The following is a 22,101-nucleotide window of genomic DNA, read 5'->3' on the forward strand; positions in this document are numbered from 1 at the left end:
AGAGCTGTGGTTGTAGCATGCCCCCCCCCCAATTAAAAAACCTGATGGAAATACTGTTCAACACTTTGCATTTTTTCATATGCTTTCTAATTTTCATTTTTATCTGAACCTCTTTATTTGGTGAAATAAACAATGAGGGGACTAAAGGAAATATCTCTGGGTCCACTGTACCAGAATAAGAACCCATAAGCAGTTTGACTGATACCCAAAGGACACTTTGAATGGGAAAATTTTGCCATTTAATTCAGGGTCAGAATACCCCGTGCATAGCCCTTCCCCACCCCTTACTCACGATGGACATCACTGATCAATCACAAAACACCGCTCACTGCAGGACCCACCTCCCACCCTCACCCAAAGGCCTGGCGGTTCTTCTGAAGGCAGCGTTCTGGTAATTACTACTCGTCTCTGAAGATGATCTGCAAGGGAAAACCAGTGTGGGTCCTTGTGGAACTTCTTGACCACCAAAGGAACTTGGGCTACTGAAATCTAGAATGTTCTTTCTGAATAATCAGTTTTTCATCTCCTGTAGAGATTTCTTCCTTATAATATCCTATAGCTAAAATCCTGACTCACATTACTCAAAACAGAGTTAAATTTAACAAAATTTGCAGGCAACTGCCTTTAAATTTCAATTGACGATGTATTTATATTAACATATTTCCAGTGCATTCTTTCAGTCAGCTGCATCATTACTGTGTGTGTCATCCATGATAAATTGTGTTTAAATATTTGTATCATTCCTTTCCTCTCGTGGCATTTAAATAGGAAGTCAAGCTTTGCAGTTAGCTTGGCGAACCGACTGGGATTCCTCTGTGATAATGACCTTCAACCTTGAATTTCTGCCTCTAACGTTTCTTTTCTGTCCTGCTGTTCTCATCTTTCCATGTATCTAGTTTCAGGATAATTTGCACTATTACAAATCAATCTCCTGCCCTCTCTCTTTTTGCATTTTGATCTTATGCCTTGATCCTTGGCACTGTTACTAATAATGTCTCTTCTTAAAATTACGTGTTCAGTAAACAAAGTCTTTCAGGGATAGAAAACTCTACTCTCTGAAAACACACCCTCACTCCTTCTGAGTTTCCAGGTGTTCCTATCATTGTTTATAAATAGAAAAGCCAGCTTCCATTTGGCCATAAAAGAGCACATAACCACAATGAAGAATAATAACAAAAGATTATTATTTGCCCTTTAATAAATGGAATTTATTAAATTCATTTTGCTCTTTCCCTTTTTAAACTCTTTCTAAGCATTAAAAAAGATAAAGCTGACATTTTCCCCATAAGTCTGTGGATTTCCTCCAAAGAGAAAAAGAGAGAACATTTGGAAACACCTATTAAAGAGCTTCCAAACCAGTGCACAAGTGCGGCTGTCAAGACTGGACCAAGAGATGGACACAGGCTGGGTATTAAAAATGCACACAAGATGGGAAGATGGAAAAATCAAAGATTTAAAGCTCTCTCTTCTCCCTATAATTCAATAACATTATACTTTTTTTAAAAATTTTCTATTAATATGGAAGATCCATACAAGCCAATATCCTGGGAAACTTGCAGTAACAATTAATTGAATGTGTAGATGAGACCTAAAGTGAACCTTAAAATTAGATACTCCAAAAACATAGCAAAAGGATGACGTGACTGGAATTGCAAAGCATATTTTATTGCACAGCTTCTTCTTTGAAATAAGTCTTTCTATGCTGAACCAACCCTGCAGTGTATTATAGAGGAATCTCAGACTGAAGAATAGACACAGGGTAGCTGGTTTTAATATCCATCTATTGAAGATTTCTAAAATCAATTCATTTGGTTACTCTTACTCTTTGTTTTGTAGCAGAGAATCAATAGCTAAAGTTTGCTTTTTCCATCCGTGAAGTAGCTTTTTATTTGTTCTTTCATGCCAACAATACCAATGCACACGAATGTACTAGCACCTCTGAGTATTTGTCAGAAAACAAAATACGGTCTTTTCCTGAGTCACCTTGCACTCACAGTGACAGATTGACTCACAGTCAGACGGGATGCTTTATGGTTTTGTTGGCGAGACTTCCATCTGCACGGCTGTTTGGGGTCTAAGAATATCCCTGCCTTGGCCACTGCTCTTTCCAGCACAGCTTTGCTTGTTCAGTGCCCTTTATTTAACCTTGATACAAAGGAGAGTCAGTCCTAGGCATTTTGCCTTTTACCAAATAAAATGCTATTAAATATGTGCATGTCTGACCATGTGTATGATTTGAATAGCCTAGGAGCAATGCCAAAAGGGAAAGTCTCAATGCAAGTTTGAACAGCAAGTGTCTTTGACTTATTGCTATGATTATACTAATTGCTCATCTACTTGGTGGGAGGTGGCAGGAAGCTGTTTTGAAGTAATCAAGCTGAGATGGGCCTTTCTATTTATAATAGTGCTGAATCCTTATACCCCAAAAAGACTAAATTGCATTTTCTTCTCTTAAAAATAGATTCCATTCTTCCTTCTTCTCACCCTTCCCTTTGCCTCAATCCAGTAGTAAATATTCAGTACCTTCTTAGTTATTTTATAAATAAAGGTAAACTATCCTTCATTACACAGATCTGAACACAAAGCCCTTGTTGGGGATTGAATTATGGGGCCCAGAAACACATGTTCTTATTGGTAATCCTTTCCTGTAGATGTGAGCCCACTGTAAATAGGACCTTTTGAAAATGTTATTGTTAGTTAAAGTGTGGCCCAACCGAATCAAGTTGGGCCTTAACCAGGATTAAATCCTCTGTAAACAGAATGAAATTCAGCCATGGAGGAAAAAGCCATGGGAAGTAAGAAGACGGAAGTCAACACAACCCGGAAGAGAAAGGAGAACCACTGCCCTGTGCGTGGCCATGTGACAGAAAAGCCAAAGGACCCCAGAGATTGCCGGCCACCCAGAAGATTCCAAGGGAAGGAAGCAAGCCTTGTAGCCTCTGAAACCGTAAGCCAATAAATTCCTGTTGTTAAGTCAACCCATTGTGTGGTATTTATTTTAGCAGCCAGGAAACTAAAACATCCCTCAATGTTCCTTAATGGATTTGAAGTGCAATGCCCTCCTTCTATAACAGTAATTCCTTAGGTAATGTCTGCAGAGGGTAAATTTTATTTGCATGTCATCCTTGTGAAAATATTTCTGTTATGAGAAAAGACAATGATGGCATTAGCTCAAGGCTTGTATTCTTATTTATTTTGTCAATATTTTTATTAGCATTATTATATAAATTAATAGTGTATAATCAGCAGACAATCCTTTTTAGCACCATATAGAGTCAAGCATACTTATTTTAATTTGTTCTGGGTAAGAATTTTTTTTTAATTAAATATCCAAATTTAGTGAAATTTACTGATCTTGGAACTATTGAGAACCCAGACATAAAGGTATTTATTGTTTATGCTACTTAACCCTACAATATGCACTTCTCTTTTGCTATTCCACCCTGAGAAACCAAGGCCACACTGTAATCTTGTAAGAGCATGTGTGGGCTTCCGAGTAATAACTCAACGCCTCAAACGGCAGCTACGTACTTCCTACCTGTGGCTCTTGGGCTTCTTTGAGCCACAGTTTACCTATAAGTAGAAGTTGGATATTAATATCTGCTCTAGAAGTGCGGGAGAATTAAACAACTTGCAAACATAACATGCATGGCACAAAGCAGACATTAAAATCTACAACAGCTATGGCCTTTTCTTCAACTACCCCTCAAAAATTGTGCTGCCTACGACATCTTTTAGCTCTTTGGGCTTCTGGAACTGTTCCCTATTCCTGCCTCTTGCCCCCTCTTCTCCATCTTTGATACTTCCCTGAATGTGAAGGAAACAAAATAAAACCAAGAGTGTGAAACACTTTAAAAGAGTCCGTATACAAATATGTACCCATAAATTGATAAATTAAGATATCATAGATTTCATAAAATAAATAGAAGAAGCATTAGATAGTTGATCCTGGAGAAACCTAAGAGATACCTAGTCCAACCCCCTCATTTACAGATGAAGAAACTGCAATCAGAAAAGGAATTGACTTACCTATGAGCACACAGTTCCGATATTTCTTTGAAAGTAAACACTGTACATTTCAAACAATTACATTTTTAATATTTCACTTTTGAATTATTTTCAGGAAAAAATCTGATATAAAATGATCTTTATTTTCAGTTATAACCCACACAATTGAAGGTGACTGTTTATGTATCTGTGTGATTTTCTTTTATCTTCACACCAGTTTCTAAACTTCACTGTATTTTTGGCCTATTTTCAATATGCCTTTCCCCAACAAATAGACACAAAGGCACACATACACAATGTAGCTCTATTCTGTGTATTTTGAGTGTCTGCTCTCAATGAAGAGCCTAGAACATATCTACATCTTAACCAGATACAATTTCTGAACTTGTGAAATTCTAGAAATAATCTAGAAATGTTCCATATGTTGAAATAGTGTGAATAATAAAATATAGAGTCTAATTATAAGTAGCTGTGCCAAGCATGCCCTGTCAAGACATCTTCAGCTAAAATATAATTATATAAATATCCTCATCTTAGTTCACTAAATTGGCACCTCTTTAGTATCATGCATTAAAGAAAATAAACTGCAAAGAGAAAACAGCCATAGAAAACTGAAATGTATCACTGACATAAGAAGACAAATTGTCTAGTGCATGACCATGCTATGTATAACATTTATTTTTCTTCAGAATAATTGCATATCAAACTACTGTATAAACAGGATGATATATGTTTTGCTCAGTAATGATTATCTGCAGAACTCACTGCTGCTTTGCCTAAATAGGATTCCTTTGAAGTCAGAGGGAGTTCTGAGTTTAGAGGAGGAGTTTGAGAGACAAAGAAGAATACAAATCTGTTATTTAAAAATTATATTTATCCTAAATTCATAATTTTCTCTTTTGAATAATATTTTGGTTTGCTAAAGATTCCAGAATGCAATATACCAGGAATGGGTTGACTTTTACAATGGGGATTTATTAGTTCACAAATTCACAATTCTAAGGCCATGAAAATGTCCCAATTAAGGCATCAACAGGAGGACACCTTTTCAGAAGAAACCCTGCTGGCATCCGGGGTTCCTCTGCCACATGGGAAGGCACATGGCCAGTGTTCGTCCATCCTTCCTTCCTGGGTTCCACTGCTTTCAGCTCCTGGCTTCAGTAGCTCTCTCAGCAGCTCTAGGGGCTTTCCTCTAAGCTTCTCTGGATGTTTCTCCCTGAGCTCTTTTTGGGCCTTTTCTGTCCTTTCTCCTCTCATAAAGGACTCCAGTAAAGGATTAAGACCCACCTCGAATGGGCTGGGTCACATCTAATTTGAAATAACTTTATCAAAAGGTCCCAGCCACAATAGGTCTGCCCCCACAGGAATGGAGTAAAACCACATGGCCTTTTCAGGGGCACATAACAGATTCAAACCAGCACAGACGGTGATTACATTTCCTTTGGAACTACCATGGTACCTTAGACAGAAACCCACACAGACTGGATATTCCATATCCGTAACTTGGTTGAATGGCTGATCTATTACTTCTTCTTTCCTTTTACTGCTTGTTCAACAAGTCATAGAGTAACAACTATAGTTGTTGTACTAAAGTAGTCAAGTGAAAAGGACTATTCTTTTTCCCCTTAAACATTATTTTCTGCTAACACAGCACACTTGACAAGGTCCCTGAGTATTTCAGCAATAGGCATCCCATAAACATACAAATAACCAGATAAATAACTGACAAAACACTGTATACTGCTTGGGGATAAATGTACGCACACCACAAATTGTAAGATTAATACTTAGTTTCATTAAAGAAATGCTTCCAAGCTGAAAAGAATGTATGATGAACCGAAGATTATAGATCAGGGTTTTTTAATATTTAAAAGTTCTTTTTAGACTGCGTGCTTTCTAGTTGTTAGGTAACAGTGATAACATAACATAGTTGGATTCTGTCAGAAGAGTGATGATTAAATAAATTATCAAAATCAAAGCTCTCTGTTTGTGTTATGGAGCATATGAGCTTGCACTGTAAATAGGACTGGAAAGAATTCACACGACTCAAGACTCAGTCAAGACAGTGAAGCCTCATTTGTGTAGAATGTTAATACAATTAGGAGATTGAGAATGCAGATCATAATGTCCAGTTTTCTCAGACAAATGCTATAGGTGCCACAAACAGGACACCCATGTTTGAGAAAAAAAATCAGAATAAAACACTGTGTCCCCAAATCACGGCAAGCCAATGCAAACCGGGTACTTCCTATGGGAGGGACAATCCCGTATGTTAGTGGCCATCCCTGCCGGACCCATCAGGAGGCCACGTGCTGCGCTTCTCAGTGGGACACGCACCACATGGGGATGACGTATGGAAGCCAGGGAAATTTCCACTGTGTGTCCTGATCCCGCAGAGTGCAGGGCCCGGCTGCTGCTGACAGTCAGTGATGGTATTAGCTGGCCTTCTGGAAAGGCAGCAGCAGAAAATTTAGTCAACATAGTTTAACCTTCAAAGTTATTCAGGCACATTCTGATCTTACCAAATGGGCTGATAAGAGTGAAGTACAAACGTGGCGTCAAACAGCTGTTTCCAAACAACCCATGGAGGCGGGGCAAAGGAGAGCTTTTTTCTGTTTTTAGATACAGTCAGTGCCTTTCAAGGCTAAGACATCAACAGCAATTTTTCCATTGCATAAAACACGGAGAGCTTCTCTTTTGAACTTGTCAGAACACAGAAGGGCAATGGGGAAAAAAAGGAGAAGAAGAAGAAAGAAAAAATAAGTTAAATGTTAGGGGCGCAACCAAGCAGGATCAAGGCCAAAACAACCTATAAAGATTAGATTATGCAGTTGATTCAATTCTAGCTTGAGTCAAGCCTGTTCAGTGTTTCACTTACAATAGCTTCTCCTTTTATGCTTTTTGCTTCTCAAGAAATCTGATCTATTTGTAAATTTAGTGCAGGGGACAGGGAAAAAGCTGGCCTAACTTTGGCATTATTGGGGACTGCACTAAATGTGGGAGTGAGAGCAAGTCCACAGCTTCCTTCTTGGAGATGAGCCCAGCTTGAAAAAATACAAACAGAAGTGTCTGAATCCAATCAAAAAGCTCAGCCACATGGAATTAAAATGCCCATTTCCTTAAGCTATATTCCGCAACCCCCCCCCCCCTCCGCCAGTTAGAATTTAGAATTCCAAAGCCCCCAAATGTGAAAGCCCCTGAAGTCCACTATCTTTTTTGGTAACTCCTCACATTGATCCAAAAGTCACTGCATATACAGTGATTTCAACCTGACTATTCTCATTCCTTTAAACAGACAAAAAGCCCAAGTTTAACATGTACATAAATAAATAAATAAGCTCCAGACATGCAGAAACTTGAGGGCTGCACTTGGTTAGCTGGTGGCCGTCCTGAAGATTCCAGAATGCATTAGAAACAACTTTTTCTGCCTACTAAGTAAACACAAAATTTTAAACTGAAACAAGAAAAAAAAATTTCCTACAGTTTTACCAACCTCTGTTTCCAATTTGCCCAAGGCCGTATTTAGCATATTTTCAGTATCATATATTCAAAGTAGAAGACCTGGAAACAAAAAACAGATTTAGGAAACCAAGATATACCACTTGCATAAGATGACAATTTGGTGTATCTGATGATGACTATATACATCAATTGTTTTTGTGAATACTTCCACATTTTAACTCCTGTCTTCTTAAAAATAGATATGACTGGATGTTCTCAGAAAAATTGAAATCTCTCTCTTCCTCTACCATTCATTGATGTTTGGCCTGAATGAGATGTCTTTGAAATTGAGGGACTTTGTTTGCTTAGATGATGTTCTTAGGGTGCAAAGAAGAGAAAGAATCTGACCCGGGCCATTTTCAACTCATGTTTATGCAGCATTCATCCTTTTCTCCTCCAACATATGAATATAGTTCCCCAAACCACAAAGCTCACAAGTGTTTAGATCCCAGACTTGTAAACAGGTTTGATTTCCTTTTATTGAGTGTCTTCCTTCCTCCTCCCTTATAGCATTCAGATGGCTCTAATTCCTTTTCATGCGTTTAAAGAAATGACATAGTTTGTCCAAATTAAGAATAATCATATGTTCGAGAAGATCAGTCCTGAAACGATGGAAAAGTGAATTGTTTTCAATGAATCTGTTGACAGTGACTGAGTATCTAGGGCTTAGATGAATAAATAAAATAACCAGTAATTTTATTGAATTATATTGTTTAGTTTCAATTGTGTCTCTTAATATAATCAGCTCCGTGACTGATGTGTTATTGAATATTCACGCCCAGTGTCTATAATGAATGTTCTTATGAATGACCCTCTGAGAGTGAATCAATTATAGAAAGAGGTGTCTGTCGATTTGGAGTTTAAACAATTGCAAATCAAACTTCAAAATGTCCATGGAGTCCTTTAAAAATTTCAGAGGGGAAAAAACAAAAACTAAAACTAAAACAGAAAGCCAAAGAGTCAAGGATTTATGGGGAAAGGGGAGCAGACAATCCTCATTGCCTTTTATTTTTAGTATCAGATACCATCTTAAGAACATCACCAGAATATCACCATGACGTAGTCCAATACACCAGTGTCTTAAACCAATCATGCCTTTCTTTTAAAATTATGCAGTTGTTAATAGTCAGGAAATGAACTTATTACACTATCCAATGTATACCTCTTTGAGAATGATGTTCTCAAAAAGCTACTGAATCACATGTTCTCTTGAGTTTCATAGATGCTTAAGGGTCTGAATCATTTTTGCTGATAGCCAGCTGCAGAATGCTTCACTTCTTCCTCCTTTTATATTTTATAAAATTTATGATCTCCTTCAATTGCCCTACTTTGCCAGATGCCTTGGCTTGGTCCAAGACAATAATGAATCATAAAGGATATTCTGGATGTACATCTTCCACCACCCATCTCATAAACCCCACAGGCAAATGAGGTGCATCCTTACTATGCACAGCAGAAAGAATGTCTGTAAACTCAACAGACGGTTATCCTCCATCACATGGATGCGAAATCTGTTGACACAGCCCAGGGTAAACCAGTAATGCTATGTCCTGGAGCTAGAATACGATCCCTTGTTCAATGAAGCCTCCTCCTTCTCACATCTTCCAAATGTTTTCTCTTCCAAGATTTTGTGCTTCATCTCTTTTCTTTCTGTACACCCACATATTCAGGAATATCATACAATCACATGTGTACAGCTCCTAAATTGGTATCTTTAAATTCTTTTTCAAGCTTATTTCTGCCTCATATGTTTCAGCTGCCTGCTACTTTTCTCAAAATCAGCATTTTTCTTAAACCAGTTCATCTTCCTGAATTTTCTATTTCTATAAAATGCCCCAAATTCTCTTAGTCAACTTAAAACTCACAGTTGTCCTTTCTGTTTTCTCTATCTACCAATCCACTACAATCCCCTTACATTTACATTTTGCAAAGGGTTTTTATTTATACACTTTTATTTAATTATAACAATAAGTGTGTGATATATGGGAAAAGAGCGGCTTAAGAACTTGCTACCCAATGTCTGGTACATGGACATCGGTAGCACCTGGGAGCCTGTTAGAGTGCAGAAGCTCAGCTCCCATCCCAGACCACCTGAATGAAATCAGCATTATGACAAGATCCCCAGGTAAATCCTACATTATAGTACTTTAAGCATTGTCCTAGAAAAAGTAATGGAATTGCTTGAGATGTCACAGCCAGTGAGTATCAGAATAAAAGTTGATAACAAGACATACAAACTCCAGGACCCAAGCTCTAATGCAGTGCTTTTCAAAATGCAGCCCTCAAACCAGCAGCAGCACTACCTGGAGTTTGTTACAATACAAATTCTTGGGCCTCGTATCTCCTAAAATAGAAACATGGAAGATGGGGCCAAGGAGTCTGTACTTTTACAAGTTGTCCAAGTAGTTTTTAGGCATGTGGAAGTTTGAGATGCACTATTCTAATGTGATATAGAGAGAGATGGATAGATAGATGGATAGATAGATAGATAGACATCTTCTAAGATCAATTAGGTGTCAACATGTCTCTCTTATATTCTTTCCTTTCTGTGTCCTTTATGGCTACAACATCCTCATTTTGGATATATGCCAGTAGCCATCTTATCCTTTAACCAACTAGTTTATCTATACTGGTCTCTGGATTTCTTACGAAGCATTCATTTACTCACTCAACAAATATTTCAGTATCTTTTGTGAATGGGATACTGGATTCATTGCAAACATTTCCATGACTCCCCACTATCTCCTACACAAAAGTCATATGCCTTTGTTGCATCCTCAAACGCCCTTCCCTTATGCCCCATACTAAGGTCTACAGGAGGAGCTCCAGTGAGATCCTGATTTCAGCAGCCAAGTCTGCACTGGTGTCGAGCCAAGTTCTTTGCAGGACAAAGGCTTCTTAGGCTCTTCCAGCCTGAGGCCAAAATTGATCTCAGAAAAGGGTTGGGTGTGAACCCACTGGAAGAAAAAAGTGGCATGCATGCTTGGTGAGGATATGTGGACCAAGGCACCTTCTAACCATCCGGAGGGAGTTCTTTGACTGGCTGACGATCATTCGGTATGAGCTCCACTATGAAGCCACATAGAGGAAGAACCTTCAAAATGGTTGGTAAAGACTAAGATAGGAGTTTGCAGTCTTGGAAATACTGGATGTCAGGAACATCATTGGACTTAGCAATTTTCAAGTGACCCCCAATTTTTACAAATGAGGTAACTGGACTCCATTACGATTGAGCATCTTTCACTAAAGAGATGCCTGCCGGCAGCAGCCAGAGACGTTCTGACTATCGCTGAGGGCTTTACACGCTACCAGTTATTCTCAGTCTGGGCTATACCTACAATCATGAGGGGAGCTTTAAAAACAAACAAACAAACAAACAAACAGAAAACTATCTTCAGGCTGCAGATGCAGAAATTACAGTTTAACGGATCTAGAGTGAGGACTGGACGTTTCACTTCACTTTGTTTTCTTATATTTTTATTCTCTGAGTAATCCCTGTGTGGTGATCTCCAAACTATAAATGCAGACAGAACACCCAGACTCTGCTCCAGTCGTTCTGGGTGGGGTCTGGGATTCCAATTCCAGCCACGCTGCTGATCATTCGTGATGCTCACTGAGAACCCAGTCACCACATGACTTCAGCTTCCATTGCTGTTAGCTCTGCCCTCCAAATGGCTGCCTTTTCTGAGCACAATCAAACATGGCATCCTCCACTGAAAGACTCTCTTACATCTTATATACCTTAGCCATTCATTCAACAAATATCTGTTGAGTTCTTACTCCATACCATACATTGTTATAGAGAGCGTCCAGGCGAGTTGTAAATTATCACAATCAAGTTCTGTACAAAGAAAAGCTTGAAGAAAATAAATCAAACTTTTGAAAAGCAAGAGTCTGATACTGGCATACTACCTTGAAAATGAGCCGATCCATAATTATCTTGGAAATGAGCCACAAAGCCAAGGCAAGAGGTGGGGTATACAGCAGGGATAATGCAACTCAGGGCAGGAATTATGCAGCTCATGGAAAAACCAGAAGCCCAAGTAAGTGTGTATCGAGCCTCTGTGACCTCACCTTTAAACCATGGTGGTGGAGATAGAGCCATCTCAGGGCTGCTGTCAAGTCAAGGAGAATATGTATTTAACAGCACTTTGTAAGCAGAAGTGCTAGCTCTTTACTTTGAAATCCTGAGAAAATTTTCCACAAGATTAACTTCTCATTTATGTGTAATTCCTGACAATAAGTTGTGCAAATATTTCTTTACCAGTTTACAGCTTTGTAAACTTGCTCTAAATTTTCTTTTTTAAACAGTTGAGGAAAAAGCAATAATGGCAAAGCTAATACAGTTTTCCCTATCACAAAGCCTTTATAAGTATATACTCAGATTAAATATGCAGATCTTTATATATATATTCCAATTGAGTTCTTTAAACATTTTTAGAGATGTTTTAAGAACTACAAAGCAGTAAGGGGAAGTAATAAAATATGCAAAGCCCTACCACATAGCAGTTATCAAATACATACTTAAAAATACATACATCTCTCTCAACCAAGGCACATGTATATTCTTATAAATAAAAGAGGCTTGCCCATCACAGTCCATCAAAAACCAGGATGTTTCTTGTTTTATAGATCACACAGATTTTGTGTGACCATATCCATCTCATCAGCCTGAAAAATTCTCCAACACGCAAAGTTTATCAGAAACAGGAGCAAGTTTAGTCCATTTCCCCTTTTTCTACCTTTTGCAACAAAAAATAAAACTTGAAAAAGTTAGCTCTAGTTGCTCATGCAAAATTTCAACTTTTTTCTCATCTCTATGAATACTTAGATTTTATTTGCCCAACTTACCTCCTAAAATAAACTTTGTCTTTAACTCTTCTAAAAAATGACAAACAAGACAAGTTCAAATATCTATCAGGGTTTTGATGAAACCCAACTGGATATTTCTGTCTGTTTTACAACTTTAATTGAGGGCATGTGAGTGTTTTTTAAGCTTTTCGTGCTTAGTCTTCATGTTTTGATGAAATCAATACTGTTCTGCTATGTGATTTTTTAAAATACTGCTGACAAGTAAATGTTTGATTCTTTCCCCTTTAAAACAGTCTTAAAATAAGAAAACAAATACACTCTGAAGGGTGAAAGCACAGGAACCCACACAGCTCTGAAAAGGACAGGTGGCAATCAACCATACACAGCACCAAGCCATGATTAGTTTGAGAGGCATAATGTTTGTGAACGAGAAGCATATTTTGCCAGTGATCAAATTCAAATATTCTAGATGCTTGGAATTACAAACATTTGCTTCTTTGTCTGCCAGGGGGCAATTACAGGCAGCAGCTAGAGAATAATTAGTAGAAGATGACGCCAAGGAGTAACATCAAATATTACTAGTTAAAATGACAGGAATGCAAAATGTGAAAACTCAATATGTGGTAAGAAGGACATAAATGGAAAAAAAATCTCAAATGTTTAGGCTGTGACTCAAAGAAGTTTAATCTAGAAATAGTATCTTTAAAAGAACCATTCCAACACATGTCATATCCACTGCATCTTCTCAAGTAAGAACAAATTGCCCCTTTTCCTGGGATGGTGAATCCTAACAGTTCTGTGACATGGTCTTAAAATCCACTTTGATAGCAAATGATTTAAAATACTGAATTCTAGATTTCTTCCTTCTGCCTTCAGTCACCTTGAAGATGGGAAGTCAAAGAGGTGATAGCTGCATGTTTCCGTCCCAATTCATTGCATCATTGTCCATCCATGGCAGGGCAGAGTAGAAGAGACTAGCGCAAGTTTCCATGCTTTCTACGCCAGGCAACTTACAGCTAATTAAAAGACCAAGTCCTTACACTGTGTTGAATGAAACAAGTCAGAGACGAAAAGACAAATATTATACAATTCCAATTATAAGGAATACCTAGAATCAGCAAATTCATAGAGATGGAAAGTAGTTAGAGGTGACCAGAGTCTGGGGAATGGTAAGCTATTGCTTAATGGGACAGAGTTCCTGTGTGGAGTGATAAAACAGTTTTTTTAACAGTTGGTGGTGGTGGTAGCACAACATTGTGACTGTAAATAATGCAGCTGAATTGTACACTTATAAATGGTTTAAGCGGCAAATTTTGTGTTATGTATTATTACAACAAAAATTTTTAAAAAGAAGATCAAGTCCTTTAGACAACCGAATTAATCATTTCCATGATCCTTTAAGATGATAGGCATGTCAAGTCTTATCCCCACCTTCTCAGAAGTGTCCTTCCTGCTTCTCAATCTTCTTTGGGTTCAATGGAATTGTCTCACTACCTATGAACTGTCATAAAAAATGTCCTTGATTACCAGGAAGGGAAGAACATCTCTTAGAGTCTCCTCTGAACTCTGCCATTAGGTTGAAGATGTGGATTAATTTTTTAAATTCACTCATTTTCATTCTCATTCGACGCTGGCCCTAAGAATAAGCAGGGGAGTGTTAATTGGAGATAGGGAGCTGGGGGGGGGGGGGTGGGCAGAGGGCTATCAGACCCAGGAGAGCCAGGCTGTCAAGTGTGGTTGGAGATAACTGCGAATGGAGAGGTGCGGGAGTGGATTTGGGGATGGGGAAAGCCCTTATTCGTTTAGCACTTTTCCACAGGACAGGCCCCATCATAATGCAACATCTTGTCCTCCTGTGAGGAAATCTAAGTCTGGTTGAAATACCTCTCTGTAATAAGGAGAGGGTTGCTCCACTTGTCTTCCCATTCGGGGACCACAATTTATAGAAAAAGAGACACACAGTTGACCCTTGCCATTTATGAGGACTATATTTTGAAACATCCATGACTTCCTAAATTCACAAGTCCTACTTTTATAACTAATCTCGTCATAAAATGCAACAAAGTATAACTGAAAAATTTAAGTAAGCCCTTCAAACCCTTGACAGGTCTGAGAATACAGGACTAAAAGATCCATAAACCATTTTTGCAGATAAAAAATCATAATATATTTTTTTTCACATTTTCTTCTCTTTCATTACTGGCAGTAGCTTTCTATCCCGACTCCCTACCCCCAGTTGGGTAAACTTCTACCAAGAGCCCTGGTGTCTGCGCTTCTGGCCGGTTACCGGCATGTTTGCAACAACTGGGAGCCGGGGAAGGGCCCCGTGAGGGTCAGGGCCGGGGGCTCAGAGGGGCCCCAGGGCACGGTTTGTTCTGCTACATCACCGTGTGTGCGCGCTCCTGCCTCAGCGAAATGCAAATCGTCCCAAGTACCGTCTATCAAGACTGTCTTGTTGCTCGTGAATGACTGAATAAGCGTTGCATTTGTAAACGCCAGCCAACAGTCTACTCGCACAGATTATGAGACGCTTTATGTAAACATTGTCAATCTCACTTCGTATCCTCGCTGGAGAATCTGGGAAACTGGTGGCTGACGGAGCTACCTCTGTTGGGTCTCCGTTTGTAATCAGGGTCCCGTGCAGTCTTCACCCACCAGATTCTCCATGAACTAGGTATTGCTTTTCCCGTTGTGTTGACTCTTCACTGAGGGTAATTCTCAGATCTTCATTCTCACAGCCTCCAACTGATCAATTGATGCTTTAAATACAGTCATCATCTCTGGCATTTCTAAGTCAGTTTTCCTTGGCAGAACATGGCAGCTGCCAATTCTTCCCTGGCATGATTTCTCCACTTGCACGGCATTTCAGCTATTTCGTTACGATATGAGCAATTTCTGATCCCCACCACTGAACCTCTCCGTATGACAATCTCTCGGATACATTCTGAGCCCTACTGTAGGAAGGAATTTTTATACAAAACACTGGTGACATGGCAGAAAATAACAAGTTGAGTTCTGACTGGAGAAGGCCCACCCTCACTGAACAGAAATTACTCATTCTCTGATCGTTACCATCTGATACTGGAAACCACTGGCTCTGGTTGTAGTTGCCCAGCGTTTACTCATGCTCACTTGTATGTCATCCAGAACAGCACCAATGAGACCAGAAAATACGAATGAATTTACAAGTAATGCCTGTGTATTAGTCTAATTAATGATGAATTTCCTTCATCTAAAGGTGAAACTAGGAGCAGAGTCTTTCCCTCTAACTCAGAGGGCCCTTTCATAGGAAACACAGACAAACATAGCAAAAGCATGTATTTTCCTGCCATCCCTAAAGGTGAGGAAGGGAGGATCAATCTGAGAGCTCTGCTCTACTCCTCCAGCCAGCTACAGCCACCCGGAACCAGCTTTGAGGCCTGGGTCCCACAGAGGGGGCATTGCCCAATAGAGAGAAAAAAGGCATTTCTTTTTAATGCCTTTTTACTGAGCTCTCCCTCCAGGGCTTCCTAAGCTAAGGATTTGAATTTTTTCTAGAAGCTTCATCATCTATCTTATCACTGAGGATCTCTTTGGTTTGGGATGAGTTCTGGATCAAAAACGGGTTTATTGAGGAATATCTAACCAATACCAAATTACTGATATTTTAATGACATGGATATTATGTATAAATTTTAATTTACTTTAAAGCAAAGTTCTGCATATTGTACATCCTTAGGATGAGAGGGAACAACTGCTGTCCACATGCCATTGGTAAGGAATTTATTTGATGTTATTGGGTGGATCCTGAAGAACTCACACCATTTCAGTCTGAGTCATTCTTGACCACAGGGCAGCATTATGGGATCAGCCTAAGAAACCAGTGGAATTTTTTACTCTTCAGAGCAGATTTTCTAGTTTTGGAATCCAAGTCATGATTTTGACCTCCTAGCCTCACGATTTAACAGCTGAGTTGAACTGACCAGATTATCTCCCTTCTGGTTCTGTGAATCCCCAAATGTATAAATATTAACGTTATGCCATGCTTAGGGTTCACACCAAAAGTGTTTACAAGGGGTTTTAATTCCTGTGGTACCCGGAGTATGTGTTTATTATTTTACATCTTGCCCTGAGTAGTGATCGTATCTTTATGTGTCGATCACCCGCACCTGGCCTTGGAGTTCACTGAAGAGGGAAGAGTGCCTTACCCGTCTTTCTCTCTCGTGGCTCAGCAGGACGCAATAAGGCACGTTAAACAAAGGAGTGAACAAAGAAGCACTGAAGTCATATGTTCCCCCACAGAAATCCTCTCATGGCAGAAATGCAAAACTATGAAACCAAAGTTGCAGCTAACAGTTTGAACTCCAGTTTAAAACCTATGAGCCTCTTTGAATGGAAAGGCCTTCTCTTTGGAACAGCAATGTAATAGTAAAATTCATTTCATCATAAGCATTTAAATACCCACTACTCTCCTCTCATTTAGGGAGGTATTAATCCTGCTGATTGTATTACAATTAGAAGAGTTCAGACGAAAGGAGGAAAATAAGAAATTCAGGCTTTTAAAAGTAACTAATATTTTGTGCAAACCACACAAACCTCTGAGTCCTGTTAAAATCACCGACACGCAATCTTGGAAAGACAGACTCCGGTAATGGCTAACTGGGCTCTTGCAGCAAAGCAAATTGTTTTTTCTTGGCAAATGTCCCACAAGAAGAGGCAGCAAGAAATTGTTCTACACATACAAGTTCTCATGTTTATCTGCAATTCAAGTGCCAAATTTGGTTCTATCTCAAAAGCCACTTTAACTGCAAAGAAAACTGCCAGAGACTTGACCAGAATATCTAATTGATCCTTAGCAGAGGTTCCCAGGTTACCAGAATGAACTTCCACATGTTAACATGGCCAACATAGAAACTCATTCTAGCCATTTGGCTAAAGATTCCTACATATTTTCTTCCCCTTTGCCCTGGCAAGATTTTTTGTTTGGTCAGAGACATCTGGTTAGCATGTGGTACACAGAAGGCATTACTGCTTTCCCTCCAGAAACTTAAAATAAAAAGATGTTAAAAAAAATAAATAAAAATAAAAAAAAAAATAAAAAGATGTTAATAACAAATAAAAGGAAAAGCAGAAGAAATATGCCTTAGTGCAGTGCCATGGATCCTTGGACAGCTTGAGGTGGCCAAGCCAATTGGACTAAGCTGAAAGGATTGGTGAAGGTCAAGAATTTGAAACAACACTTGAAGCAACAGATATAATTGAACTATGGGAACTTAAGTAGGCATTTCTCAAGAAAAGCTGTGCTGTACAATAATTGGCAGAAGACTGAACACATCCAAGGAAGGGTCTATATGTGTTTCTGAATATCTATAGGCAGGTGTCTGAGTTGAACAAACAGGCAGAAACACACACACACACGCACACACACACGCACGCACATACACAGTACTTTTGAGACTCCTCTTATCAGTTGACGTGGCCTTGCTGTTTTTTCAGAGGTAAGAAAATGACCTTCGGATGCCCTAATCACAGAGATAATTTCTGGATTTTCCAACAAGCAACTTAGTGTATTTGAAGTTAAGTAAGACACAAATGACTGGACACAAATGACTGATATTCAGGATTTCTCTCCATTTTTGGTTATGTCTGTATCTGAACATGGATTTCTTTGCTCTGTGATGGAAAGTAAGGCCACAGAGAGGGAATAAAGACTGGGATGGGGTTGAAAAGCAGAGGGGGGCTGCCATCAGAACCACAGCGCTGCTCAAATACATGGGTTTCCTGGAAGATCATCCAGAAATGAAGGGGCTGCGGAACACAACTGTTTGCACAACATCACCATTTTCTCTGACATCCGTTAAACCATATGACTCTCACTTAGACATACCTCTGCGTTTTGGGGTCAGAAATACCCAAGAAACCATCTATTTTAGATTTATTTATTAATTTAGTCTATTAAACAGAGGTTTAGGTGGTGATAAGGCAAGAAAAATGAGAACCAGATTGTCACTGATTTTCAATAATTCATCCCAAAGAAAGGAGCAAATTAAGGAAAAACTCTTTTAGGTTTTAAAAACTTTAAAGTTAATTTTATATGAGTCTTCACATTATTTCAATGATTTTATAACATTTTCTTACAACACTTTTAGTTTCAAAGCCTATGAAGGAATTAAAAAAAGCAAGACAGAAAACACATTCAAAGAATTAAAGTGAGACTATTACTAATACTCTGAAGTTAATGAGTCTAAGTAACAACAAAACATCTAGATTAAAACTGAGTAGAAATTTTGTGAATGAGCCGCCTACTTTTTCCAGCAGCCCTGGCATTGCCAAATTCTAGGCTCTGATGTTCAGCATCAGTGGGTACATTTTTTTTTCTCTATGAAAGGAAATAACCAGAAAATTATATTGATTTATAGTTGACTTTCGAGACACAAACTCATCTATATACTTATTCAAAAACAAATTACGAAAGATTTTAAAATGTATTATTGTCAATTCACATTATTTTTATTTTTTAAACTTAGGGTGGAAATTGCTCATATTTATTGTCCCAAATATATAGACTTTCTAAATGTTCACTGTTATATAAGCTACTATCTTCTGATGGAGGTCACTGTCTCAACCCAGCTGGAATGCGATAGAATCAAAATTGGTATTGGAAGAAACTTCAAGTCTTTGGAATATGTCAGTGTTAGGGAGGGGAAGAAAAAAAAAGTAACATTCCATGAGCTATATGTAGCAATAAGGAATGCTCAAACGTGGAAAAATTCCAAGGAATGAAATCAGAGGCAAGAGGAAGGAAGAAAAATAGTGCTACGATATGTTCAAATGAATGTTAAATGTCCCTGGGAGCCTATGTCTAGCTAGTATGGTTTGCGAAAACCAGTGTCTTCCGTGCCCATGCTGCCCACAGACCTAGTCCCCTTCCCCAATAGCATGGCCAGTTGCTTAATTTGTTGTGCTTTTTCTCCATGTGAGTACTCACCCCATGTTATAATGGAAGAAATGGAAAAATGGGATTAGGTGCTTGGAGATTCCCATTACAGCCATATTTACCATACTAAAAATATTGCTGGATTCTTAAATGGCTGGAATGGGTTGACTTGTATCCCCCAAAAAGACATGTTGAAGTTTTAATCCCCAGAACCTCAGAAGGTGACCTGATTGGCAATAGGATTGTCAGAGATGGAATTCATTAGATTAATAGGAGGTGGACCCTCCATCCAGTAAGAAGAGGGTAGAGATACAGACAGACAGACACAAGGGAGTAGCCTGAACAGTGCAGCAATAATTTCTGTTGTTTTAAGCCACCACGTTTGAGGTGTTTGGTTCCTCCAGCCCCAGGGGAACTGAGACAGTGGAATGTGCTGCAAAAGTTGTTCCTAGGATGTGGTTTGTTGGTGGATCGGAGGAAGCCCACAGTGCCCTGTCTCCTAGGCCACCGGCATCCTCCAGAATCGGGAACCAGGAAAGAGCGATTTGAAGATAAATGTGCTGTTGTTAGAGGTGCCTCAGGAGGACCCTTGCCCAAACCCAGCGGGGAGGAAGGGGTGTGAGCTCCACGCCACAGCCTTCTTAATCAAAGCTGCTGAGGTTCCAGATCGTGCATCCTTCTTCAAAGACATGCTCCACCAGCCCCTGACACAGACAGTGGGTGTGCTCTCCAGACACTAGGCAGTTGCACTATGACCAGGGCCTCCAAATAGGCAAGGAGAAACCCTGTCTACTTCCTCAGGCATGAGGGGACCAGAAATCTCCAGGTGCTCACCCAAGTTCTACACTAAGAAAACCCACTCTTGGGTGTTCATCTGCCTCACTTCCTTGCTTGGTCCTGGGAACTTAGCAGCATCACCTTAGACTTGCCAGAAATGGATTGGCGTATTGATTAGGAACAGTATTGGCTCTGGGTTCTGATCACCTGTGTTGAAATCCACTCTCTGGTTTTAAGACATCTGGCAAATTACTTACAATCTCTGTACTTCAGTTTCTTCATCTACATCATGGGATACTATTCACACCTCTCTAATAGCCTTGTTAGGGCAATTTAGTTAATATTCCTGGGTCTCGAATCACATGTCAGAAACACAGAACATGCTTAGAGAGTGTTAGCAAGTCCTATGACTACCTCCGCACTGTGAAATCCTGAGAGTTTGAGCATCACAGCTCTCTCTTTGTCTTTCTCTCTTGTTCACTTTGGGCCTGGTGACTAGATCTGCTACACTTGGGCCTCATCGTCAGTCTGTCCTCTGGGAAGTCAAGCATTCAAACAAGTCACAGACAAGATGCACATTCCATTGGAGCTCTACTCTCACCTTACCTTGTGATCTCATTCACCTCTTTGTTTACTATGTATTTTCTCCCACTGTGAAGTGACAGAGATTTTCTACAAGTCCTCCAGAGCAAAAACAGGTATATTGGTATTTTTACTTCCAAAGAGTTTGTAATTACACTTTTGAAAAAGATTTCAAAACACAGGAGACTGTTTCAGGTACTGCTGTATATCATTATATAATTCTATCATTTCTAAGTGCCTATTCATCAGTTCTCAATTTATTATGTGTATAAAACTTCCAACTGTCATGTCCAAGCTAAAATAAATGCGTGTAAATGAAGACATAGACTCAGCTTCATGTTTAAAACATCTAAACTAACTTTGCCGTAGGAAAAAGCTTACATATTAAAAACAACCGAGGGAATTTCTGCTGACAGCAAGATTCTTGGAGCTGTGTTTCAATTGCACAGCTGGCTTACAGCCCACAACAAAAAAAATATATTTTTTAAAAAAGATTCTATTCGAGTTAGCTAATATTCTAAGGGTTATGATTTTAACATTGAACTTACAAAAAAGGCTTTGACGGTAATCCAGTAGACTTGATTCTTGAGGATAATTGTATAAATATATAGCATTTATCGTGTGACCGTGTAATAGTAAAACCTGGTGACTGACACTCCCTTTAACCAGTGTTTGGGCAGATGAGTAACAAAATAATGACAAAAAAATGTAAATAATAGGGGGGATTATGGGTATGGAATGATTGGGTATTCTTTTACATTTCTTTTTTTTAATTTTTTCATATTTTTGTTATGTTTTTCTTTATTTTGGAGTAATGGAAATGTTGAAAATTGATTGTGGTTATGAATTCACAACTACATGATGATGCTGTGTGCCACTGATTGTATGCTTTGGATGGGTTATGTGGTATGTGAACATATCTCAATAAAATTGCATTAAAAAAAGAACAGAGAAAAGAAAGGCTTCAAAAGTTTCCACACAATGCGCCATAAAAAGTGAGTGGTGGTGCGTGCCGTGGGACTCCAAAATGAGCTCCTAGTTCTCTGAGATTGCCCTGGGAAAAAGAACACTGAACGCAGACCCTGCTAACTATCTCAGCAGCATGCTTTCCTGGGAGGTACCCAGCAGCTGCAGATAACCCTTTTGTCAAGAGGAAGGTTTTGACAAAAGAAGTGAAAGCAGGGACTGAAACAGATAGCTGTGTGCCAGTGTTCATAGCAGCATTATTCACAATTGCCAAAAAATGGAAACAACCCAAGCGTCCATCAACAGATGAGCGGATAAACAAAATGTGTATATCCATACAATGGAATACTATTCAGCCCTAAAAAAGAATGAGGTTGTGACTCAAACTATAACATGGGTGAAATATGAAGATGTGATGCTAAGTGAAATAACCCAGTCACAAAAGGACAAATATTGTATGACTTCTCTTATTTGAAATAATAGAATAAGCTAATACCTAGGACACAAAGTTTGTTAGAGGTTATCAGAAGCCCATGGGA

General features: G+C 39.0%; 1 long non-coding RNA gene across 1 annotated transcript in view; it reads right to left on the reverse strand.

Moving 5' to 3' along the window:
• Window positions 1-5,935: 5,935 nt before the first annotated feature.
• Window positions 5,936-22,101, reverse strand: part of LOC119540415 — a 36,755-nt gene continuing 20,589 nt past the window's right edge. Inside the window, exons 2-3 of the long non-coding RNA XR_005218091.1 lie at window positions 7,502-7,569; window positions 5,936-6,710 (exon numbers count right to left, since the gene is read on the reverse strand). This is a non-coding gene — a long non-coding RNA (uncharacterized LOC119540415). The remainder of the gene's footprint in view (window positions 6,711-7,501; window positions 7,570-22,101) is intronic.

The sequence above is a fragment of the Choloepus didactylus genome, chromosome 7, assembly GCF_015220235.1.
Source record: "Choloepus didactylus isolate mChoDid1 chromosome 7, mChoDid1.pri, whole genome shotgun sequence".
NCBI lineage: Eukaryota > Metazoa > Chordata > Mammalia > Pilosa > Megalonychidae > Choloepus > Choloepus didactylus.